We start from the raw sequence: 27,071 nt of genomic DNA, 5'->3' as shown, positions 1-27,071 counted from the left end.
ATATGAGGAATTTGAAAGGCAGAACAGGGGATGGTTGGAGGTAGGGAAGGAAAAAATGAAACAAGATGGGATCAGGAGGGAGACAAATCATAAGGGACTCTTAATCACACAAAACAAACTGAGGTTTGCTGGGGGGCATTGGAGTAGGGATAGGGTGGTTGGGTTATGGACATTGGAGTGGGTATGTACTATGGTGACTGCTGTGAAATGTGTAAGCCTGATGATTCTGTCCTGTACCCCTGGGGCAAATTATAAATGTTAATTAACATAATTTAACAAATTAAAAAATACAGTAAAATAAAATTATGCTCTGTTCACTCCTTGGGTAACTGCCAAACATTAACATAAATGATTCTTGCTATAGACAGCAGCATGGTTGAATTTTTAAGAATTTGTGCAGAGCAAAAGAAAAAAAAAAGTCCTACAAACAAAATTACATACAATATAAATTCTTCAAAACTAAAATTAGTCTAAGTAACATGAGAAAAGCCCATAGTTGTGTGGGTACATAAAGAAGGGAAATGGAAGGAGACATTCCAGAGAAAATAAAGGAACTTTTATAGAGAATTGATTTGTTCACTCTGGATACTGTTGATAATGACACCCATGATTATACTATCACACACTCTGCCTATATGCTCTTCATTCCATTTAAGCACACTCACCAATATTCTTACAAATAATCCCAGAGATGACTTGAGAGGAAAACATAGACATTGAAATGTTAGAAATACACTTGCACAAACCCTGATGCTCTCTATATTTCATGGCAAGATAAAGGAGGTAAAGTGATCCCATCCCCATTACAGGAGGGGTTACACATTCCTCACCAGCATGCTCACTCTGTCCTCCAGGAGGTCAGGGGACAGTGTGTCCTGTGGGGATGAGCACAGGTCCACATACTGGGGCTCACTCTCACCTTGTGTGTGCTCTTGAACACTTCACAAAACCTTCTAAATTTCTGGTTGTAGGTTTACATTACATTATGGCTAACATGAAATCGATCCCACAACGTTTGTGTGAATATGTAAAAAGAAAGCACATATCCAACTATATACTCTGGTAAGTTAATTAATGAAAACCATATTCTATTCTTAAGTGTTCAATGCCCACAAAACAAAGGCAATCATATCTCTTCTGGCCATTGCCCTCTATGGTCATAGAGATCCCAAGCTGAACATATAGTCAGAGAACATGCAAATAGGGCCCTCCATCTGCTGGTTAAAAACAGCCCAAACCTGACTCTACAGCTGGGAGAGGAGCCCCAGCACCAGGATTCCCAGGTGTTCCAATCAGTACTCAGGACAGGACACAGACAACTCACAATGGAGTTTGTGCTTGGCTGGGTTTTCCTTGTTGCTCTTTTAAAAGGTAATTCATGGTGAACAGGAGACGTTGAGGACGTGACTGGTTATGAGTGAAAGAAACCATGGATGTGTGACAGTTTCCTGACCAGGATGTCTTATGTCTGCAGGTGTCCAGGGTGATGTGCAGCTGGTGGAGTCTGGGGGAGACCTGGTGAAGCCTGGAGGGTCCCTGAGACTCTCCTGTGCGGCCTCTGGATTCACCTTCAGTAGCTATGCCATGAGCTGGGTCCGCCAGGCTCCGGGGAAGGGGCTGCAGTGGGTCGCATATATTAGCAGTGGTGGTAGTTACACATACTATGCAGACTCTGTGAAGGGCCGATTCACCATTTCCAGAGACATTGGCAAGAACACGCTGTATCTGCAGATGAACAGCCTGAGAGCCGAGGACACGGCCGTGTATTACTGTGCGAAGGACACAGTGAGGGGACAACAGTGTGAGCCCAGACACAAACCTCACTGTTGGAGGGATCTGGACAACCAGGGAGTGCACACCACTCACTAATTCTGTCTTTAAGCCCCAGGAGCAGATGCAGATGAAGGTTTTGGGCAGGTTTCCCATCAGGATCTAGCGATTCCTCTCCAGAGAATATTTTCCCTCAGGGACCTTCTCTGCACACATGATTCTGTGCATACCTCTTCACTCTCTGACTTTGAAAATTTGCTCTAATGGGAAAACAATTATACTAAAATGCACAAAATACAGAGTCACTCACGTTGTTTATTGCTATCCCTAACTACCAAAGAAACACAAATATCCTGGTTCTCATCAAGTGAGCCTTTACAGGACTCCCAGTTGCTCTCACTGTGCATCACAGGTCCACCCTGCTCAAAGTGCAAACTCGCTACAGGCAGCATAAAGTGCACGCTGGACATGAGGCCGCAGAGTCATCAACAATTCAAAGCAAAAAAGAAGGGTCTTGGTTGGGGCATCACTGTCTTCTTTTTTTAATATTTTATTTGTTTGTCAGAGAGAAGAAGAGAGAGAGAGAGAGAGAGAGAGCACACAGGCAGGCAGAGAGGCAGAGAGAGAAGCAGGCTCCCTGCCGAGCAAGGAGGTCATGCGGGACTCGATCCCAGGACCCTGGGATCATGACCCAAGCTGAAGGCAGCGGCTTAACCCACTGAGCCACCCAGGCGTCCTGGGGCATCACTGTCTTAAACAATGCTCACAGCATCAATGTTAGTGACAACATGGGAAAGCAGTGGAACCCACTCCAAGTGTGATGTGTAGTCTGGACATTACAAACACACATGAATAAACACACACACACACACACACACACACACACACATGAATATGAAACCTATTTCACTTTGCACTAATTTCTTTGAAGCAAAGGTTGTCTTAAGACTAAAATACACATCATACATGAATACCCAAGACGCAAGAAAAATCTGAAAGAAACACTGTAATGTTACACCTGAAGGAGATAGAGAAGTTACGATGACTAAAGCCTAAATACAGGAGAAGGAAGGAAATCGTAAAGATGAGAGCAGTAATAAATGATATAAAAACAAAACAAAACAAAAAACAAACCCAGAACAGAACAAAAAAGCAAGGTCTATTTTTCGGGGAAAAAAAGCAATAAAATTGAGAATCCTCTGCCTAGATTTAACAAAAGGAAAAGAGAAAACCAGAAATAAATGTTATCAGAAATCAATATGTTTCTCTTTGGGACAAACAGGGTTTTGAAGGGGTAGGAGGGGCAGGATGGGGAACTCGGTGATGGGCAATAAGGACACATGATTGGTGACCACTGGGTGTTACAGGCAAATAGTGAATTGTTGAACAGAATATTAAAAACTAGTGATGTACTGTGTTGTGGCTAACTGAATATAAGTTTATTTATTTATTTATTTATTTATTCTACAATTTATCATTTTATATATATATATTTTTTTATTTCTTTTTAGATGGATTTACCTGGAGGATTTCCTGAGGTGGTGGGGGAGTCCGGGTGTTCCTTACGACTTGGTTATATTCTGCATAAAATTTTATATTTCTATATTCTTTTCTCTTTTCCTTGCTTTTTCTCTTTTACCCTGCTCCCATTTCAAGCAGACTTATTTCCTAACTTCAATTTCTAAATTTCAAATCTTCATTTTGTAGATTTATGCCCCACATTATCCCATTTTTCCCTCTATTCAATTTATATATAAAATAAGTTCTGATTTCCTTAACGTTTTCAAATATAGTGTCTTCTAGCATATACCAAAAATCAATCAGGAACAGGGAAATCAAGGCAAGCTGGCGGAGGTGTAGGAGAACCAGTTTAAGCAGGTCCCTTGAATTTAGCTGTGTATCTATAAAACTATTTTGAACATCCATGAATCAACCTGAGATGTACGGATATATATGTGGACTCTACAAAAATTGGCTCTGTTTGACAAGATGTCTATTATACCAGCTCATTTTTCATAGGCCATTTTTAACTTGTATTTTTAAAAACCTGTATTTTTAAGAGGTATATGCTTTATTTTATTTTATTTTTTTAAAGATTTTTTTATTTATTTATTTGACAGAGAGAGATCACAAGTAGACACAGAGGCAGGCAGAGAGAGAGAGAGAGAGAGGGAAACAGGCTCCCTGCTGAGCAGAGAGCCCGATGTGGGACTCGATCCCAGCACCCTGGGATCATGACCTGAGCCGAAGGCAGCGAGTTAACCCACTGAGCCACCCAGGCACCCTATATGCTTTATTTTAGCAAGTTGTTCAATCTACTCAGTTTTACTTTCTTATATATCCATCTTTTAATTTTCTAGTGATTTTGAGATTTAGTGTCCTCTAACATACAGATCAAAATTCACCCAGGAACAACTGAAGCACTCTATTTTGTCCAAAATGAAAGTTACAGCCACTTTTTACTTGCCCTCTTTTTCATTTTCTACTCTGTATATATTTTATATATTTTTTTAATTTTTTTCAATGTTTTTAATTTTAATTCTTTTCAGTGTTCCAAGATTCATTATTTATGCACCACACCCAGTGATCCGTGCAATACATGCCCTCCTTAATACCGACCACCAGGCACAACTAACCTCCCAGCCCCCTCCCTTCAAAAAACCTGTTTGTCTCTCAGACTCCACAGTTTCTCATGGCTCATCTCCCCCTCCAATTTTGCCCAACTCCCTTCTACTCTCCAGTTCCCCAATCCTCCATGTTATTCCTTATGCTCCACAAATAAGCAAAACCATATGATAATTGACTCTCTCTGCTGGACTTATTTCACTCAGCATAATCTTTTCCAGTCCCACCCATGTTGACACAAAAGTTGGGTATTCATCCTTTCTGATGGAGGCATAATACTCCATAGTGTGTATGGACCACATCTTCATTATCCATTGGTCCATTGAAGGGAATCTTGGCTCCTTCCATAGTTTGGTGACTGTGGTCATTGCTGCTATGAACATTGGGTACAGATTGCCCTTCATTCATTACATCAGTATCCTTGGGGTAAATACCCAATAGAGCAATTGCAGAGTCAGAGAATAGCTCCATTTTTAATATCGTAAGGAATTTCCACACTCTATTCTAAAGTGTTTGCGCCAACTTGCATTCCCACCAACAGAGTAAGAGGGGTCCCTTTTCTCCACATCCTCTAGAATACACGTTGTCTACTCTCTTGTGAATTTTAGTCATTCTAACTGGTGTCAGGTGATATCTCAATGTGGTTTTGATTTGAATCTCCCTGGTGGCTAGTGATGATGAACATTTTTTCATGTGTCTGATACCCATTTGTATGTCTTCATTGGAGAAGTGTCTGGTCATGTCTTCTGCCCATTTCTGACAGGATTATCTGTTTTGTGTCAGTTCAGTTTGAGGAATTCTCTATAGATCTTGGATATTAGCACTTTGTCTGTAATATCATTTATGAATGTCTTCTCTGATTTCATGTGTTGACTCTTTGTTTTGTTGACTGTTTCCTTTGCTGAGCAGAAGCTTTTCATCTTCATGAAGCCCCAAATTCATTTTTGCTTTTGTTAACTTTGATTTTGGAGAAATATCTTGAAAGAAGTAGCTGTGGATGATATCAAAGAGGTTATTGCCTATGTACTCCCAAATGATTCTGATGGATTCCTGCCTCTTGTTGAGTTCTTTTATACATTTGGAGTTTATCTTTGTGTATGGTGTAAGAGAATGGTCGAGTTTCATTATTCTACAGATAGCTGTCCAATTTTCCCAACACCATTTATTAAGGAGACTATCTTTCTTCCACTGGACATTTTTTCCTGCTTTGTCCAAGATTATTTGACCAAAGAGTTGAGGGTCCATATCTGGGCTCTCTACTCTGTTCCACTGGTCTATGTGTCTGTTTTTATGCCAGTACCATGCTGTCCTGGTGATCACAGCTTTGTACTAAGCCTTGAAATCAGGTGACGTGATGCCACCAGTTTTATTTTGTTTTTCAACATTTCCTTAACAAATCGGGTCTCTTCTGATTCAGTACAAATTTTAGGATTCTTTGCTCCAGCTCTTTGAAAAATACCGGTGGAATTTTGATCGGAATGGCATTAAAAGTAATGATATCTCTAGGCAGTATAGACATTTTAACAATGTTTATTCTTCCGATCCAAGAGCCTAGAATGGTCTTCCATCATTTTGTGTCTTCTTCAATTACTTTCATGAGTGTTCGGTAGTTCCTCAAGTACAGATCCTTTACCTCTTTGGTTAGGTTTATTCCCAGGTGTCTTATGGCTCGTGGTGCTATAGTAAATGGAATTGATTCTCTAATTTCCCTTTTTGTATTTTCATTGTTATTGTATAAGAAAGCCATTGATTTCTGTACATTGGCTTTGTATCCTGCCACGTTACTGAATTGCTGTATGAGTTCTAGTAGTTTGGGGGTGGAGTCTTTGGGGTTTTCCATATAAAGAATCATGTCATCTGCGAAGAGAGAGAGTTTGACTTCTTCCTTGCCAATTTGGATACCTTTTATTTCTCTTTGTTGTCTGATTGCCGTTGCTAGAACTTCTAATTCAATGTTGAACAAGAGTGGTGAGAGTGGGCATCCTTGTCGTGTTCCAGATCTCAACGGGAAGCCTACAAGCTTTTTCCCATTGAGGATGATATTTGCTGTGGGTCTTTCATAGATAGATTTTATGAAGTTCAGGAATGTTCCCTATATCCCTATACTTTGAAGCATTTTCATCAGGAACGGATGCTGGATTTTGTCAAATGCTTTTTCTGCATCAATTGAGAGGACCATGTGGTTCTTCTCTCTTCTCTTATTGATTTGTTCTATCACATTGATTGATTTGCGAATGTTGAACCAACCTTGCAACCCAGGAATGAATCCCACCTGGTCAGGGTGGATAATCTTTTTATTGTACTGTTGGATCCTGTTTGCTAGGATCTTGTTGAGAATCTTAGCATCCATATTCATCAGTGATATTGATCTGAAATTCTCCTTTTTGGTAGGGTCTTTGCCTGGTTTGGAGATCAGTGTAAGGCTGACTTCATAAAAAGAGTCTGGAAGTTTTCCTTCTGCTTCAATTTTTTGAAACAGCTTCAAGATAATAGGTGTTATTTCTTTTTCGAAAGTTTGGTAGAATTCCCCAGGGAATCCATCATGTCCTGGTCTCTTGTTTATTGGGAGGCTTTAGTCACTGCTTCAATCTTATTACTAGATATTGGTCTATTCAGGTTATCGATTTCTTCCTGGCTCAATTTTGGGAGTTTATAGTTTTCCAGGAATGGAGCCATTTTATCTAGGTTGCTTAACTTATTGGCATATAACTGTTGATAATAATTTCTTTTTCTAAAATTTTTTATTTATTTCTTATTTTTTTATAAACATATAATGTATTTTTCCCCTGAGGTACAGGTCTGTGAATCACCAGGTTTACACACTTTACAACACTCACCATAGCAATACCCTCCCCAATGTCCATAACCCCACTACCCCTCTGCCATCCCCCCCAGAAACCCTCAGTTTGTTTTGTGAGATTAAGAGTCACTTATGGTTTCTCTCGCTCCCAATCAAATTTTGTTTCATTTATTCTTCTCCTATCCCCCTAACCCCCCCCCAATGTTGCATCTCCACGTCCTCATATCAGGGAGATCATATGATAGTTATATTTCTCTGAATGACTTATTTCACTGAGCATGATACCCTCTAGTTCCATCCACGTCATCGCAAATGGGAAGATTCCATTTCTTTTGATGGCTGCATAGTATTCCATTGTGTATATATACTACCTCTTCTTTATCCATTCATCTGTTGATCGACATCTAGGTTCTTTCCATAGTTTGGCGATTGTAGACACTGCTGCTATAAACATTTGAGTGCACGTAACCCTTCGGATCACTACGTTTGTATCTTTAGGGTAAATACCCAGGAGTGCAATTGCTGGGTCATAGGGTAGTTCTATTTTCAACATTTTGAGGAACCTCCATGCTGTTTTCCAGAGTGGTTGCACTGGCTTGCATTTCCCACCAACAGTGTAGGAAGGTTCCCCTTTCTCCACATCCTCGCCAGCATCTGACATTTCCTGACTTGTTAATTTTAGCCATTCTAACTGGTGTGAGATGATATCTCATTGTGGTTTTGATTTGTCTTTCCCTGATGCTGAGTGACGTGGAGCACTTTTTCATGTGTCTCTTGGGCATCTGGATGTCTTCTTTGAAGAAATGTCTGTTCATGTCCTCTGCCCATTTCTTGATTGGATTATTTGTTCTTTGAGTTTGCTAAGTTCCTTATAGATTTTGGACACTAGCCCTTTATCTGATATGTCATTTGCAAATATCTTCTCCCACTTTGTATGTTTTCTTTTGGTTTTGTTAATTGTTTCCTTTGCTGTGCAAAAGCTTTTGATCTTGATGAAATCCCAATAGTTCATTATTGCCCTTGCTTCCCTTGCCTTTGCCAATGTTCCTAGGAAGATGTTGCTGCAGTTGAGGTCAAGGGGGTTGCTGCCTGTGTTCTCCTCAAGGATTTTTATGGATTCCTTTCTCACATTGAGGTCCTTCATCGATTTTGAGTCTATTTTCGTGTGTGGTGTAAGGAAGTGGTCCAATTTCATTTTTCTGCATGTGGCTGTCCAATTTTCCAAGCACCGTTTATTGAAGAGGCTGTCTTTTTTCCATTGCACATTCTTCCCTGCTTTGTCAAAGATTAGTTGAACAAAGAGTTGAGGGTCTATTTTTGGGCTCTCTATTCTGTTCCATTGATCTATGTGTCTGTTTTTGTGGCAATACGATGCTGTCTTGATGATGACAGCTTTGCATTAGAGCTTGAAGTCCAGAATTGTGATGCCACCAACTTTGGGTTTGTTCTTCAATATTCCTTTGGGTATTCGAGGTCTTTTCTGGTTCCATATAAACTTTAGGAATATTTGTTCCATTTCTATCACTCTTCACAGATGATATGATACTATATGTGGAAAACCCAAAAGACTCCACTCCAAAACTGCTAGAACTTGTACAGGAATTCAGTAAAGTGTCAGGATATAAAATCAACGCACAGAAAGCAGTTGCATTTCTCTACACCAACAAGAAGACAGAAGAAAGAGAAATTAAGGAGCCAATCCCATTTACAACTGCACCCAAAACTATAAGATACCTAGCAATAAACCTGACCAAAAAGGCCAAGAATCTATATGCAGAAAGCTATAAAGTACTCATGAATGAAATTGAGGAAGACACAAAGAAATGGAAAAATGTTCCATGCTCCTGGACTGGAAGAATAAATATTGTGAAAATGTCTATGCTACCTAAAGGAATCTACACATTTAATGCAATCCCTATCAAAATACCATCCATTTTTTTAAAGAAATGAGTTGAAACACGGAAGTGCCTTCTTTTCTTGGAATCAATCATCATAATATTAATACCCAAATTTGCAAAGTGCTAGGTAACTGGGATAAATTTAACTGTATGATCATGGCAATAACTGTAAGATTAGAAGTACAATGATCTCCATTTCATAGGAGAGGACATTTCCCTAAATAACAGCAAACATTCTGATCTCAGGTGTTCTGAGTTTCATCATTTGCTAATAATTCCACCGTTTTTTTTTTATTACATTGTCCTTTATTATATTGTGAACATTATCGGGATGTCTAGCCAGAGGGAAATAGCTAAGTTTAACATCTAAGAAATGATCTGTTATATTAAAAAAGACTTTCTAAGTGTGAGTAACATAAGAAAATGTTCAGTAGAAAAAAAATCGGTATCCCAAAATGTTTGATGATATGACTAACAATAAACACAAAGTGCAAAGGAAAAAAAACTGAAGAAAATATCAAGAGATTATCTTTATAAGCACGGAGGAGAGATTTTTTGTTTGTTTGTTTGTTTGTTTTGTTGTTGTTGTTGTTGTTTTTGTTTATTGTAAGCTGAACCAAATTTATTTCTTGAAGTCTCTTTAAACATTAAGTTTGAAGGTTTCATGAGTTGGGCCTTCTGCCTCTCTCACTCTTCATACATTTGCTTTTGGTTTTTCGTTCGTATTTAATGCTTTACCTTCTCATTTTTACCAGTCTATTTTCTTTATTCTATTCAATGTCTAGCTACAGATTGAGCTTTGCTAGTAAAATATCTCCTTTGGTAAATTCCATGCTGAAACCCTACTTTTGCTTTAATGTAGTGTTTTTTTCACATTCTTTTTTTTTAATTTATTTATTTTCAGCATAACAGTACTCATTATTTTTGCACCACACCCAGTGCTCCATGCAATACATGCTCTCCCAATTACCCTACACCTGGTTCCCCAATATCGCAACCCCCACCCTTTCAAAACCCTCAGGTTGTTTTTCAGAGTCCACAATCTCTCATGGTTCATCTCCCCTTCCAGTTTCCCTCAACTCCCTTCTCCTTTCCATCTCCCTATGTCCTCCATGTTCTTTGTTATGCTTCACAAATAAGTGAAACCATGTGATAATTGACGATCTCTGCGACTTATTTCACTCAGCATAATTTCTTCCAGTCCCTCCATGTTGCTACATAAGTTGGGTATTCATCCTTTCTGATGGAGGCATTATACTCCATCGTGTATATGGACCACATCTTCTTTATCCATTCGTCCATTGAAGGTCATCTTGGTTCTTTCCACAGTTTGGCGACCATGGCCATTGCTGCTATAAACATTGGAGTACAGATGGCTCATCTATTCACGATTTGTGTATCTTGGGGGCAAATACCCAGCAGTGCAATTGCAGGGTCATAGGAAAGCTCTATTTTTAATTTCTTCAGGAATCTCCACACTGTTCTCCAAAGTGGCTGCACCAACTTGCATTCCCACCAACAGTGGAAGAGGGTTCCCCTTTCCCCACAACCTCTCCAACACATGTTGTTTCCTGTCTTGCTAATTTTGGCCATTCTAATTGGTGTCAGGTGATATGTCAGGTGATATCTCAATGTGGTTTTGATTTGAATCTCCCTGATGGCTAGTGATGATGAACATTTTTTCATGTGTCTGATAGCCATTTGCATGTCTTCATTAGAGAAGTGTCTGTTCATATCTTCTGCCCATTTTTTGATATGATTATCTGTTTTGTGTGTGTTGAGTTTGAGAAGTTCTTTATAGATACTAGACATCAAGCTTTTGTCTGTACTGTCATTTGCAAATATCTTGTGCAATTCCATGGGTTGCTTTTTGGTTTTGTTGACTGTTTCCTTTGCTGTGCAGAAGCTTTTGATCTTGATGAAGTTCCAAAAGTTCATTTTTGCTTTTGTTTCTTTTGCCTTTGGAGACATATCTTGAAAAAAGTTGCTGTGACTGATATCGAAGAGGTTACTGCCTATGTTCTCCTCTACGATTCTGATGGATTCCTGTCTCACGTTGAGGTCTTTTATCCATTTCGAGTTTATCTTTGTGTACGGTGTAAGAGAATGCTCGAGTTTCATTCTTCTACATACAGCTGTCCAGTTTTCCCAGAACCATTTAATGAAGGGACTGTCTTTTTTCTACGTTATATTTTTTCCTATTTTTCGAAGATTATTTGACCATAGAGTTGAGGATCCATATCTGGGCTCTCTACTCTGTTCCACTCGTTTATGTGTGTGTTATTTTTTTAAGATTTTATTTATTTTTATTTATTTGACAGAGAGAGATCACAAGTAAGCAGAGAGAGAGAGAGAGGGGGAGAAGCAGGCTCCCCACCAAGCGGAGAGTCCAATGCGGGCCTTGATCCCAGGACCCCGATATCATGACCTGAGCCGAAGGCAGAGGCTTAACCCACTGAGCCACCCAGGCGCCCTATGTGCCAGTGCCATGCTGTCTTATTGATCACAGCTTTATAGTAAAGCTTGACATCGGGTAACCTGATGCCGCCAGTTTTGCTTTTGTTTTTTCTACATTTCCTTAGCAATTCGGGGGTCTCTTCTGATTCCATACAAATTTTAGGATTATTTGCTCCAGCTCTTTGAAAAATACCATGGAATTTTTATCAGAATGGCATTAAAAGTATAGATTGCTCTAGGCAGTATAGACATTTTAACAATGTTTTTCTTCCAATCCAAGAGCATGGAATGGTCTTCCAACTTTTTGTGTCTTCTTCAATTTCTTTCATGAGTGTTCTGTAGTTCCTCGAGTACAGATCCTTTATCTCTTTGGTTAGGTTTATTCCTAGATATCTTATGGTTCTTGGTGTTATAGTAAATGGAATCGATTCTCTAATTTCCCTCTCTGTACTTTCATTGTTAGTGTATAAGAAAGCCACTGATTTCTCTACATTGATGTTGTATCTCCACCATTTTATTTTTATTGAAGCTTCCACGGATTTGTTTAGAAAGCCAATTTGGAGAACAGTGTGGAGATTCCTTAAGCAATAAAAAATAGAGTTTCCCTATGCTCCTGCAATTGCACTACTGGGTATGAGCCCCAAAGATACAGATGTAGTGAAAAGAAGGGCCATCTGTACCCCAATGTTTATAGCAGCAATAGACACGGTCTCCAAACTGTGGAAAGAACCAAGATGCCCTTCAACCGATGAATGGATAAGGAAGATGTGGTCCATATATACCATGGAGTATTATGCCTCCATCAGAAAGGATGAATACCCAACTTTTGTAGCAACATGGACAGGACTGGAAGAGATTATGCTGAGCGAAATAAGACAAGCAGAGAAAGTCAATTATCATATGGTTTCACTTATTTGTGGAGCATAACAAAGAACATGGAGGATATAGGGATATGGAGAGGAGGAGGGAGTTGAGGTAAATTGGAAGGGGAGACGAATCTTGAGAGACTATGGACTCTGAAAAACAATCTGAAGGTTTTGAGGCGGGGGGTAGGAGGTTGGGGGAGCCTGGTGGTGGTATTATGGAGGGCACATATTGCATGGAGCACTGGGTGTGGTGCATAAACAGTGTATTCTGTTACTCTGAAAAGAAATTAAATTTTTTTTAAAAAAGAAAGTCATGTATAAATCTGAATGCTCATTGTGGTTGTTGAAAACCCACAGTGTCTCCATCAACTCTGTGAGTCTCTCTCTGGGATTGTCAGTATCTCCAAGAATCTGAGACAGAAAGAGTTGGTTTCCACCCTTCAGTCTATTTAGGAATCTTGAAACTCAGGAACATTGTAAACCTCATGGCATATGATCAACTCTGACCTGCAGGTGGTTTGGGCAAACACAACAGTCCCATGATGCGGGGCACAGGCCCAGACATGAGCTCACACTCACCTGCTTTGTGCTCTTGGACACTCACAAAGCCCCTCTCTCTTGCAGTGTGGATGTATCCACCTGTAAAACTGTGATACATGGGTACTTACATCGCATGTTATTCACAGAGAACAAAATACATTGATAATGTGAGTGCATAGGCATGAGAGAAACAGTGAATATGTGACAGATTCTTGACCAGGATGCCTTGTGTCTGCAGGTGTCCAGTGTGAGGTGTAGCTGGTAGAGTCTGGTGGAGACCTGGTGGAGCCTGTGGGGGTCCCTGAGACTCTCCTGTTTAGCCTCTGGATTCATGTTCAGTAGTAATGCCATGAGCTAGGTATGCCAGACTCCAGGGAAGGTGCTGCAGTGTGTCTCACATGTTAGCAATGATGGAAGTTGCACAAGCTATTTAGACTCTGTGAAGGGCTGATACACCAACTCCCGAACTGATGCCAAGAACATGTTGTATCTGCAGAATAGCCTGAGAACTGAGGATATGGTTGTATAATACCATGTGAATGACAGAGTGAGGGGACTGCAGTGTGAGCCCAGACACAAACCTCACCATAGGAGGGGATCTAACCACCAAGGGGCACACACTACTCACCAATTCTGTCTTTAGCCCCAGGAGCAGATGAAGATGGTGGTTATGGGCAGGTTTCCGCTCAGGTTTCAGGATCTGGGCCTTCCTCTATTATAGCTGTTTCTCCCAGGGAATGTCTCTGGACACACAGTTCTGTGCTTACCTATTGATTCTCAGACATAAAAAATGAAAAGTTGAACTATTATGGTAACAAGTGCAAAAGTGTCACTTGCACTTGTTTTTTCCTGGCCCTAAATTTGAATGAATTACGAATGTCTCCATGCACATAACCTGAATACATTCAAGAGTCACAGCTGCACTCATTGTGCATCACAGGAACATCCAGCTCAAAGTACAAGGTTACCAGAAGCGGCATAACGTGCATGCTGAACAGGAGGCTACAAGGGTATCAACAAACGAAAGCAAGAGATGAAATATCCCAGGTCGGGGTCACTGTCTTGAACCATGTTCACAGCAATGTTAGTAGCACCGTGAGAAAGTGACGAACTCCCACCAGGACATGATGTGGATGTGGAGTTTGAAGATCACACACACGCACACACGCACACACACAAGTGTATAAAACCATCATTACCTTCACAGTCGTGTCTGTTGAGAGTAGGGCTGGTCTCTCAGCAAGACATAAAAGCATAGAAGGAGCCAGTGAGGGCCACTGGCTCAGGTTTTGTGTTTTGGTTCAGTGGTTGGGATGGAGTCCTGTTCATGGAGGGGCTTTTGTGGAGTTATAATCTCATCTGCATCAAAGGAGGGAGAACAGGTGTGTTCTTGTTAGATTCTTCATCTGTGAGGCAGGAAGACAAGAGAGAAGAATGAGGGTCAAGGACATAGCAGGCAATAATGTGATGACTAATTCCACTAAACATGTGTGAAACTGAAAGAACAAAAGAGGAAACTGGCCATTCTAAGTAGAAAATGGTATGAATACTTTGAAAATTGGAAAATGGTATGAATACTTTGAAAATTGGAATAATAATAATAGAAGCACCACAGTAAAAAGGCAATGATAGAAGTAGACTGTGTTCTACCCAGTGTCTGCAAGGAAAGCTGTCCACTGCTGGTTCTGAAGGTCTTGTGTCCCCTGTGTGCACACGAAGATCAGAAGCTTCTACTGGACCTATGAGAATTAACAGCCCTGGTAGAGCCTCTATCTTGAACCATGCTCACGGTATCAATGTTAATGAAAACGTGGGAAAGAAGAGGAAACCTGCACCAAGATGTTATGTGGATACAGAGTCTGAAGATTACACACGTGCATGCGCACGCACACACACACACACACACACACACACAGACACACACACACGTGAATATAAAACTATTATCAACTGCACCATCAAGTCTGTTGAGAGGAGGGCAGGCCTCTCAGAAAGTCATAAGTGCTTGGATAGAGCCAGGGAAGGACACAGGCTCAGGGTGTCTGTTGTGTGTCTGTGCTCTTGACTGAGTACTGCTTATGGGAGGGGGCTTCTGGGGAGTCAGTCTCTTACCTGCATCAAAAGATTTACATTCTTGTTAGAGATCCCATGTGTAGGATGAGAGGAGAAGAGGGACGAACAAAGCCCAAGGAACTAGCAGACAATAATCAACGCATATGTCATGATACTAAATCCACTAAACAAGTTTTAAAACTGTGAGAACAAAAAGAGAAATGGTCATTCTAAATAGAAAATGAATCCTTGGAAAATGGGAAGAATGATCCATGGAAATGCACAGTAATAGAATCAAGATAAAATAGACCGAGTTCTACTCAGTATCTGGGGTGGAGTCTGTACACTCCCCAAGGTCACCAGCTGGTTCTGAATGTCTTCTGTCCCCTGTGTGCACAAAGAGACCAGAAGCTTCTACTGGATCCATGAGAATCCTCAGGTTGAGATGCTGGATTGGAGGGGCCTTCCACCTGCAGGGAATAACTAATTGATCCTTTAGTTGTTGCTGTCAGCTCAGTGTGTGTGACCTCTACCATCACAGGGGAATCCTAATGACAATGTGATGGGATGAGGAGGAGGGGTCTTAGGGAAGCACTTAGGTCAGGAGAGGACAATCTCATGATGGTATTAGTGCCTTTACACACCAGGACTGGGAAAGATCCTTGCCTCCTGACCCCAAGTGAGTTGACAGGGAAAGAACACTATAAGATGTGTAGGCTCTCCAGACACCAAATCTGTCTACACCTTGACCTGGGACTTCCAAGACTACAGACCTGTGAGAAATTAGTGTGTGTTGTTCAAAGTCACTCAGTCTATGTACCTTGTTACAACAGCTGGAACAGATGAAGACATTAGTGACCCATGAACCCAAGCACTGATGCTCTGGAGTTTCTCTGTTGCTTTTGTTGTGAAAAGTACCTGATAAGTTCCTTCAATAACGTTCAGAGTGGGTTTGTCACATGTTCCCTCCCACAGACAGGACTAACCAGTTGACTATCCCAGGGCTCTGTGAAATGATGCAGTGGACACACACAAGGAGAACCTTGGTACAAGGGAGTCAGGATTTCCTAGAATTTCTGGAACTTTCATTTAATGGTGATGATTTTCCAAACTTTCCAGAAGATGTGAATGTGATGACTCTGTGCGATTTGATTCTGATCATCACATTACAGATTTGTATTGTACTGAAAATCCTAAAGGTTAAGCTCTTTTGTTCCCTAGTTCCTTTCGGGATTCTTTCCTTCTCTGTGTTGTATTTTATGAGTTTGATTATGATATGCTTTAGAGATCATCAACTTTTGTTGAATTTAACAAGAGTTCCCTGTACTTCCTGTATTTTGATGTCTGTGTACTGCTGCATATTACAGAACTTTTCAGCTACTATCTTATGGAATAAACCTAACACCCCTCTTTTTCTCTGTTCATCATCAGAGACTCTTACGATACAAATATTATTATGTTTTAATAAGACACTGAGTTCCCTAAGTCTACCTTTGCCATCCATTATCTTGGTTTCTATCATCTTCTCAGTCATTATTTTCTATAATTTTATCTTGTATACCACCAATTTGCTCCTCTCCAGCCATCCTTAATTTTTTTGGCCTCCACTTGGGATTGTGTCTTGGTTTTAGAGCTTGTTTGCTTGTTTTTAATTTGGGCCTGATTCAATTTTAGTTCATATATCACTGCAATAAGGAATTCTTAGTGTCTTCTATCTTTTTTCAAGTCCAGCTAGTATACTTAAAATCATCACTTTAAATTCTAGTTCAGACATCATATTTATATTTGTATTGATTAAACACCTGAGAATGAGATCTACATTTTATTCATTCTTCTAGGATGAATTTTTCCATCATTTCATTTCTTTTCAATATCTTCTTTTTTCAAAATTTGCTTTATTTTCTTCAGTGTTCCACCTATCGTTTATGCACCACACACAGGGATCCTTGAAATACGTGCCCTCCAGAATACCCACCACCAGGCTCACCTAATCCCGACTCCCCACCCACTCCAAAACCCTCAGTTTGTTTCTCAGAGTCCACAGTTTCTCAGGATTCATCTCCCCCTCAGATTTCCCCTTATTCTCTTCTCCTCTCCTTCTCTCAAAATCCTCCGTGTTATTCCTTATACTCCACAAGTAAGTGAAACCGTATGATAATTGACTCTCTCTGCTTGACTTATTTCACTCAGAATTTTCTCCTCCCGTCCCATCCATGTTGATGCATAAGTTGGATATTTATTCTGTATGATGGAGACATAATACTCATTGTACATATGGACTATATCTCCTTTATCCATTCATCTGTTGAAAGGCATCTTGGCTCTTTCCACAGTTTGGTGACTGTGTCCATTGTTGCTATGAACACTGGGGTACAGATGGTCTTTCTTTTCACTATGTCTGTGTCTTTGGGGTAAATACCCTATAGTGTAATTGCAGGGTGATAGGGAAGCTCCATTTTCAATTTCTTAAGGAATCTCCACACTGTTTTCAAAAGTGGCTGCAACAACTTGCATTCCCACCAACAGTGTAAGAGGGTTCCCCTTTCTCCACATCCTCTCCAACACATGTTGTTTACTGTCTTGTTCATTTTGGCCCTTCTAACTGGTGTAAGGTGGTATCACAATGTGGTTTTGATTTGAATCTCCCTGGTGGTTAATGATGGTGGACATTTTTTCATGTGTCTGATAGCCATTTGTATGTCTTCATTGGAGAAGGGTCTGTTCATCCTTTCATTTTATTTCCTGAAAAATAAAATAAGAAGAGGGAAAAATTAAGACATATAAATTGAGGATTTTTCATAATGAACGCTTCTTAAATAGAATATAGATCACAAATAAATAAAATATATATAAATGAAAAAAGTAAAAATAGAAATAGTGTGTTTATTTATAAAAATTAAACCTAAAAAAAGTAAGGAACGGGGCACCTTGGTGGCTCAGTGGGTTAACGCCTCTGCCTTTGGCTCAGGTCATGATCTCAAGGTCCTGGGATTGAGCCCCACATCAGGCTCTCTGCTCAGTAGGGAGCCTGCCTCTCTGCCTACTTGTGATCTCTCTCTGTCTGTCAAATAAATAAATAAAATCTTCAAAAAAATAAAAAAGTAAGGAACAAGTATATAAAAAGTAAAGAAAAATGAATCAGAAAATAAATCAAAAATAAAAATAAAAAACTAAAGCATCAAAAGACATAATCTGAGCCCACTTCCATGCAAACTGAAAGTGTGCCACATTTTATGATCATTAAACTTGGTGAGATGGAATCATTCTGTGGATCTTCTGGGGGAGGTGCCTGCTATGATTATTCTCAGGGTTTTTTTTTTCTTTTAAAATAAACGTTTATTCTAGAATAGATTCAGATTTACAGGAAATTTGCAAGACATTTACAGAGTTTCTGAGTGCTATCAGCCTGTGTACATTTTATTTATTATTTTTTAAATTTTTATTTATTTATTTTTTGAGTGTAACATTATTTATTGTTTTTGCACAACACCCAGTGCTCCATGCAATATGTGCCCTCCCTATTACCCACCACCTGGTTCCCCCAACCTCCCACCCCCCCGCCACTTCAAAACCCTCAGGTTGTTTTTCAGAGTCCACAGTCTCTCATGGTTCACCTCCCCTTCCAATTTCCCTCAACTCCCTTCTCCTCTCCATCTCACCATGTCCTCCATGTTATTTGTTATGCTCCACAAATAAGTTTTTTGTTATGCTCCACAAATAAGTGAAACCATATGATACTTGACTCTCTCTGCTCGACTTATTTGGCTCAGCATAATCTCCTCCAGTCCCATCCATGTAACTACAAAAGTCGGGTATTCATCCTTTTTGATGGAGACATAATACTCCATTGTGTATATGGACCACATCTTCCTTATCCATTTGTCCATTGAAGGGCATCTTGATTCTTTCTACATTTTGGAGACCGTGTCCATTGCTGCTATAAACATTGGGGTACAGATGGCCCTTCTTTTCACTACATCTGTATCTTTGGGGTAAATACACCATAGTGCAATTGCAGGGTCATAGGGAAGCTCTATTTTTAATTTATTGAGGAATCTCCACACTCTTCTCCAAAGTGGCTGCACCAACTTGCATTCCCACCAACAGTGGAAGAGGGTTCCCCTTTCCCCACAACCTCCAAAAACACACGTTGTTTCCTATCTTGCTAATTTTGACCATTCTAACTGGTGTCACGTGGTATCTCAATGTTGTTTTAATTTGAATCTCCCTGATGACTAGTGATGATGAACATTTTTTCATGTGTCTGAGAGCCATTTACATGTCTTCACTGGAGAAGTGTCTGTACATATCTTCTGCCCATTTTTTTGATATGATTATCTGTTTTGTGTGTCTTGAGTTTGAGAAGTTCTTTATAGATCCTGGATATCACCCTTTTGTCTGTACTGTCATTTGCAAATATCTTCTCCCATTCCATGGGTTGCCTCTTTGTCTTGTTGACTGTTTCCTTTGCTGTGCAGAAGCTTTTGATCTTGATGAAGTCCCAAAAGTTCATTTTTGCTTTTGTTTCCTTTGCCTTTGGAGACATATCTTGAAAGAAGTTGCTGTGACTGATATGGAAGAGGTCACTGCCTATGTTATCCTCTAGTATTCTGATGGATTCCTATCTCACATTGAGGTCTTTTATCCATTTCGAGTTTATCTTTGTGTACGGTGTAAGAGATTGATCGAGTTTCATTCTTCTACATATCGCAGTCCACTTTTCCCAGCACCATTTATTGAAGAGACTGTCTTATTTCAACTGCATATTTTTTCCTGTTTTGTCGAAGATTATTTGACCATAGATTTTAGGGTCCATATCTGGGCTCTCTACTCTGTTCCACTGGTCTATGTGTCTGTTTTTATGTGTCTGTTTTTATGCCAGTACCATGCTGTCTTGTTGATCACAGCTTTGTAGTAAAGCTTGAAATCACTCAACGTATTCTCAGGGGTTTTGTCCTCATGGAAAGGCACACTTGGGAGCAGGGGACAGGGATGGTGTAGGTGTGTCTGCCCTCCACTAGGTGCCACTGTTTTGCTTCCTGATGGCACTGATGGGTAGGTTGCATATGGAATCTGCTCTCTAGGCAGAGGTTGAAATTTCACATACACCCAACTCTTCAGTGATCCCTCACAGAAGACCAACCACCCCCTTTCTCTCCAATGTTTCCATATGAAACACATGTTCACCCTACCTGTGTCTGAGCTTTGAATCTCAGGCACATGATCGAGTTTCAAAACTCCTACGGACTCCTATGGTGTGGACCCATGCTATTCCTCAGGGGAGGGTCTCATACCTATTTCCATTTGCACACAGGTCTCAGGAAAGAGGTCACATGGCCAGATTGTGGTTCACTGTTTATGGAAAATCAGATCAGAAAGCCTGCACTTACACTCGCTGCTCAACCGGATTCCTGGGTCCTTGCCTAGCATATGTGTATCACAATGGTACCACACATTCTTTTTGTGCCTCAGCAGACCTCAGACCCTGGAATTCTGCCCCATTTTGACACTTCAGCACCTTTATGACAGGCATATCCGCACAGTAGCACACTTCTAAAAGTTCAGATTTTGTGCTCTGCTTCTACAATGCATCGTGGTAGCTTCCAGAAGCAGGCCCCATCCTGATGTCACCCCCACAGCTATACCTGTCCCAAGACAACTCTCTGCACCTCTTACGTTCCAAAAGGAGATCAATTTCCTATTTGAAGACTTGCAGGTTTTGTTCTCTCTAACCTCCTATTTACTTCTTGGCTGATCAGAATGACTTGATGACTACCTAGCTGTGTTCTAGAAATCCAAGCCAAGGAACACTATCTGCTCTGCCATCCTAACTACCTGATCCCACATTTTTTTTTGTAGCAACGTGGGTGTGATAAATTCCTTCTTCTGTATATGCTAAAGCTCAAACTTGAAATCCAGTGTTTATTTCAGAATATCGTAATTTATTTCTCTCTTAGCTCGGATCCAGTTGTCTTATGGTTTAATTGCTCTTTCAATGTGCAATTAAATATTATGCAATTATTATATTGTTTTTCAGTAATGGTTGACATATATTGTCCACCTACATAACCTCAATCATTAGGAGACTTAGAGAGAATATATGTCCTGGCAGTGAGCCCGGGGCTATGAGCAAGTAGTGAGGGGTGCTCCCCAAGGACAAGAATTGAAGGAACATTACTAGCACCACTCCATGTCTCCATGCAGTGAACTCAAGTGAATTTTGGATGGCATGACCAGTTTCCAGTTTTCTTGATGCACAAGATTAATTCAGGGATGGAAATTGGTTGATATGGAGACAGAAGAGAAGTCCCGTACTCATTCAGCAAGGTCAAAGGGTCTGAGCTGAGAAAATTAAAAGTGAGGTAGATCAGAGCTGCAACCTGAAATTGAATTGGAATTGAATTTCCCTGCTGTGTTTATTGTCAAAAGTCCCTGTAAACTCTTCAAAGAGGTTGAAGGGTAATATTTATTTATTTATTTATTATTTATTTATTTATTTACTGCTCTCCAATTAGGTTGAATTTACAAACTGAAAGTCAAAGGACTTGGAACACTGAAAAAATGAAAGCGTTTTAAAAAGAAAGTCAAAGGAATCCATCAAAAACTCACAGTGGACAGGCAGACTGTCTTTGTTACTTTAGGAGGGATGATGCATGAATACTTTTTTTAATTTATTTTCAGTGTAACAGTATTCATTGTTTTTGCACCACACCCAGTGCCCCATGCAATATGTGCCCTCCCGAACACCCAACACCTGGTTCCCCCATCCTCCCACCCCCTACCCCTTCAAAACCCTCAGGATCTTTTACAGTGTCCATAGTCTTTCATGATTCACCTCCCCTTCCAATTTCCCTCAACTCTCTTCTCCTCTCCAGCTCCCCATGTCCTCCACGTTATTTGTTATGCTCCACAAATAAGCGAAAACATATGATAATTGGCTCTCCCTTCTTGATTTATTTCGCTCAGCATAATCTCTTCCTGTCCAGACCATGTTGCTACAAATGTTGGGTATTCATCCTTTCTGATGGAGGCATCATACTCCATAATGTATATGTACCACATCTTCCTTATGCATTCGTCTGTTGAAGGGAATCTTGGTTCTTTCCACAGTTTGGCGAATGTGGCCATTGATGCTATAAACATTGGGATACAAATGGCCCTTCTTTTCACTACATCTGTATCTCGATTCCATTTACTATAGCACCAAGAACCATAAGATACCTGAGAATAAACCAATGAAAGAGTTAAAGGACCTGTACTCGAGGAAGTACAGAACACTCATGAAAGAAATTGAAGAAGACACAAAAAGTTGGAAGACCATTCTATGCTCTTGGATTGGAAGAATAAACATTGTTAAAATGTCTATACTGCCTAGAGCTATCTATACTTTTTATACCATTCCGATCAAAATTCCACGGTATTTTTCAAAGAGCTGGAGCAAATAATCCTAAAATTTGTATGGAATCAGAAGAGACCCCGAATTGCTAAGGAAATGTTGAAAAACAAAAACAACACTGGCGGCATCACGTTACCTGATTTCAAGCTTTACTACAAAGCTGTGATCAACAAGACAGCATGGTACTGGCATATAGGGCGCCTGGGTGGCTCAGTGGGTTAAGCCTCTGCCTTCGGCTCAGGTCATGATCTCGGGGTCAGCTGACAGGTGTGAACCTCAGCCATTGGATATAAAGATGGTATCACCCAGGATGGAAAGACAAATCAAGAAACTTTCATCTGTAGGAAGGGATGGAGACTTTGCTTCAGGAATGACTTCACAATGTGGGAAAGTGCACGTATAAGAAATAAAACATATGCACGTGCCATGGAGGGTGGACATGGGATTAAGTCCATCTACCTGTGTTCTATGGGCCCCTGAAGACTGGTTTCTCACAACGTACCACCTCCCAGATACCCCAGGACTTTGTTGCTGATGATGATACATGGGAAGGAAATATTCTGACTCTCTCTATGAGTTTCCTACCAAGTACTGAATCAAGGTTGTAACTAATTTGTCTCTACATTGCACCGTGCTACAACAGAACATTTAACTAACAGGTTTTGATATCACCTGTGACCCCAAAGAGGTGAGGGACTGCAGATGATCTGAGGGAAATGATAACCAGACTTTTCCAGTATCTTGATGTAAAATTAATTTTATGGCACTACCAAATGCCAGGTAACCCCCATCATGGGTGGACATAGTGGCAGCATTCCCAAAGGTGACAGGCAAACCCAAACAGGGACTGGGAGAAGGGAGAGATTCTTCTGAACATAACTTTGGGAGAAAATGTATGTCCCAACAGACCTTCTCCTGTCTCCCTAACCAGAATTGTTTCATTGCCACAGGGACACAGATCCCACATCAGAAATAAGATTGTGTCCACAAGGCTGATATCATTGCCACATAAAAATAGACTCACCAAGTCCGTTAATGGACAGGGATTTGAATTATATGCTGATTCTTTAATCCATTGCTATAAATGATACCCTGGATTTCTATTCCATGGTTACTCCTTAGTATAGTTATGGGCATCAAGATTTTCCAAAAATGCCTTAAACTTATGACATAAACATATTACACATGTCCTTATAACATCTTCACAGAAACTTCCTAATTTTGATTATGTTTTATTTCTATTTCCATAATTTACAATGAGCTTTCAAAAACAACTATGTAATGTAGAAACTGAACAGAACAGCGAAACTCGCATATGATGCAAATTTATTCTTCTGCATCTTCTTCAGGTTCATGGTTGTTGTGGAAAGCATATAACTAATACATTTTCTGAGCTCCTCAGCTACATATCTAGAGGGGAAGCAACTTTATTGCAATATCAGACACTGGAAACAATTCGACCCCCAAACAACTTCTTAAAAAAATAAAATCCTGCTATGTCCATTCTTTGGACAGGTGCTAATCATTAAAATCAGTGATTCCTTTTTAAGGTCTATATTATATTGTTTCAAGCACATTGTATTTTGGTAGTTTTTTCTTAAAAAAGAAAGAAACATATTTAAGAACTGAAATCTCACTTCCAACAGGAATCTCTGCACTTCCACAGTAATTATTCTTTTGACATTAATCAGTCACATCTTATCTTGTGTTCCAACAAGGTGTCCGGGTCTCTTCTCCATTAAACACTGGATCAGCTCCAGTGGAGACCTGTTTATCAAGCAAAGTTCCACTTTGCAGGGAAACACTGTGGAAAACCTCTCGATAGAACAAAACAGCAGTCAGGTTTGCAACAACAGAGGGTCCTTCCAAGAAATTGTGGGAATTCTAACAATCTACATATGTGCATGAGCTAGGAGCTTTGCAAAAATGATAAGCTAGAGTGACAGACGTATTTCTCAGGAAAAGTCAGTAAATTCCTATCAGAGGATGTGTTTATTGTTCAGGAAAATTTCAGAATGTCTTCTGAGTGTGCCAGGACAAGCTCCCTCGAGGATATGGCCTAAAAGGAGAAGACTCTGACATTCTCTGGAAGATAAAAGTTCAGATTTTGAGCTTCAGAATGAAGGGGAGGCTGCACCATAATTGAAGGTAACCTGACATGGTCCTGAGAGAGAGAACCCCATTCTAGGCAGACCATGATGAGGAGACATAGATGGTCACTCAGAAGCAGAGGGACTCTGGGAAGCAGGAGGCAGTGGATACCCGTGACTCAATTCAAAGCTATTTGCACTGAAGTAATGTAAACCCTCTGGACTGTCACACATGACCATATCATCATGGTTCTGTCTAGAAGTGGTTGTTTGGAATGGAGAGAATGGGGTAAAAATATCCTCCCAATCCATACTTCTCAAGGACACTATTTCCAGAAACCTCAAGATAAGGGCTGCATTTATTCTCCTACCTGAATGAAGCAAAACTAAAAGTGGGCAAATTATATTACAAAAATTAAACCAGATGGAAATACATGAATGATAGTGATGCAACAGAGAACTGTTAATACAAGGGGCAGGGTGGGGATGAGAATGTTAGAGAGGACAGACAGAGAGAAAGGGCCAAAACATGGACAGAAGGAGAAAGAACAAAGCCAGAGATAATGAGTCACAGTGAACAAACCTCCCAGGAATCCAAAAGAGATATGAGGACTGGGGTGGAACCGCCCTTCTCACATGATGAAGGAGGGAGACCTCAAACTCGGGCTGATAGCTGAGTGCTCTCCTTAACTGCCTCTTTCTCTCACTCCATGGCCAATTAGTCAGCAATTCTTGCCAGTTCCAATCTCAAGACACACTGAGAATCCAACCATTTCTCACCCCTTCACTGCTGCCACCCTGGACTGAGCTCCTTACAGTTTTCACTTGGACACCAGCAAGAATCTCCTCACCTTCCAGATTCCAAGCTCCCATGTCCCTATCCCACTCCTAACTACTCTCCACACCAGAGTCAGTCAGAGAATCCTTTACCATGTGGAGAAAGAGACGATTGTTACTGGCTTATGGTCTGTCATCCCTCCTCAAAGGTAAGCCCCATGAAAGCAAGTTCTTCTATTTCTGTTCATTGCTGTATTCACAGAGACCAGGCAGGGCTACAGTTTGTGAAGTTAGAACCAAATAAATATTAGTGAATGAATTACACGACAGTTGCAGAACTGTACACTAGAGTTCTGGGTAAAGAATAAAGGATCTGCATTTTGTATTCATTTGTGGGTCTTCAGAATGATCGGGATCTGGAAATCATGTCTTTTTTTTATCATCATCACTGAGATTACAATGGTCTCTTCATAATGTTCACTGCATGAACTAGTGGAAAGAATGTCTGATAGGTTGACCACCTTATATGGTGCCTAGAACTGACCTGGGAAGAATATGGTGCTGTTCTGTCCCCATGCACAAGAGCAGGTACATGTAAAGAGTAGAGTTCATGAGTAATGGCCAGTCTCCATGCACTGCAGACAAGGAAAGAAGGCTCCTGGTTTGAGGCAAAAAGCAGCTGCTGTTCCCAGGTGGTGACTGCAGCTCACAACTGAGGTTAGCAGTGGAACTGAGTGGAGCATGTGGGAGGTATGGGCATAGTCAGAGGCTGGCCACTTGACATAGCATCCACAGCCTGGTGCCTGAGTGTTGGATTTGTTTGTATCTTCCATGGACAGGTCTTTCTGAGCTTCTAACTCAACCTTCTCTGGTCCACCTCTTTCTGTCTTCAGTTCTCTTCTCCACAGCCAGCAGCAACAATTCCTGAAAAACAGGGAGTTCTTCTCTTTTTTTGGAACAAAGAACTCCTGGGTCAAGAGGGTGTGTGGATGAGGCTTGAAGCAAGTGGCTTCTTTCTGCTCTTTCAGATCTTCCTCCAGCTGGTGCTTTCAACTGCTGCCTTCAGAGCTGTCCGTCATTAAAACCAGTGATTCCTGATACAGACAGCAACACAACTGTATTCACAAGGATCGATTCTGGGGCAAAGATGCCTCAAAAAATAGTTCACAGAGTACAATGACCCATTTATGAATTCTACAGAATTAAGGCTAGTATAAAGTGACCTGAGAAGGAACAATAGTTATGTGGAGATATGGTAAACAAGGGAAAGAGAAGAAGGAATTCCAGGGGGAAATGCTGGAAATTTTAGGAAGAATTGATGCACTCACTGTCAATAATGTTGATTGTGACACCTGTGTTTATGTATCACTCACGCTGTATGTGGGCCATTGATCTCATGTCAAATATACACATTGAACTTATGATAGGTAATAACAAAGGTGATTCTGGAGGGACGCAGAGAGAGTGCATGTTAAAGACATGAAAACACGCCTACACCATGTTGATTCTCTCTGAATTTATAGTAAAGTATACAATAAGCAAAATCAATCCATCCCCATTACAAGATGGGTTCCACATGCCTCATAGCCCAACACTCTGTCCTGCAGATGATTCAGGGTGGGGGTCAGTAGCTCCTGTGCAGAAAGCACTGACCTAGATCCTGGGGTCAATCTCACCCCATATATGTTCATGGATACCTCACAAACCCAAGTATACCCCATGGAAGTTTATATAACAAAAAACCATTTTTTCAAAATTGGTCATTAGCACTGAATTGAAGGCATTCACAACGGCTTGGGT

The 27,071-nt window shown here is 40.5% G+C and overlaps 1 gene segment (V, D, J or C); it reads left to right on the top strand.

Annotated features, from left to right (window-relative positions):
• LOC123943474 overlaps positions 1 to 27,071 on the top strand; it is a 1,358,446-nt gene that overhangs the window by 232,013 nt on the left and 1,099,362 nt on the right.

This window comes from Meles meles, chromosome 6, assembly GCF_922984935.1.
Source record: "Meles meles chromosome 6, mMelMel3.1 paternal haplotype, whole genome shotgun sequence".
Taxonomy (NCBI): Eukaryota; Metazoa; Chordata; class Mammalia; order Carnivora; family Mustelidae; genus Meles; species Meles meles.
Note: the sequence above shows the minus strand (reverse complement) of the source record. Positions and strands in the feature narration are given on the sequence as shown.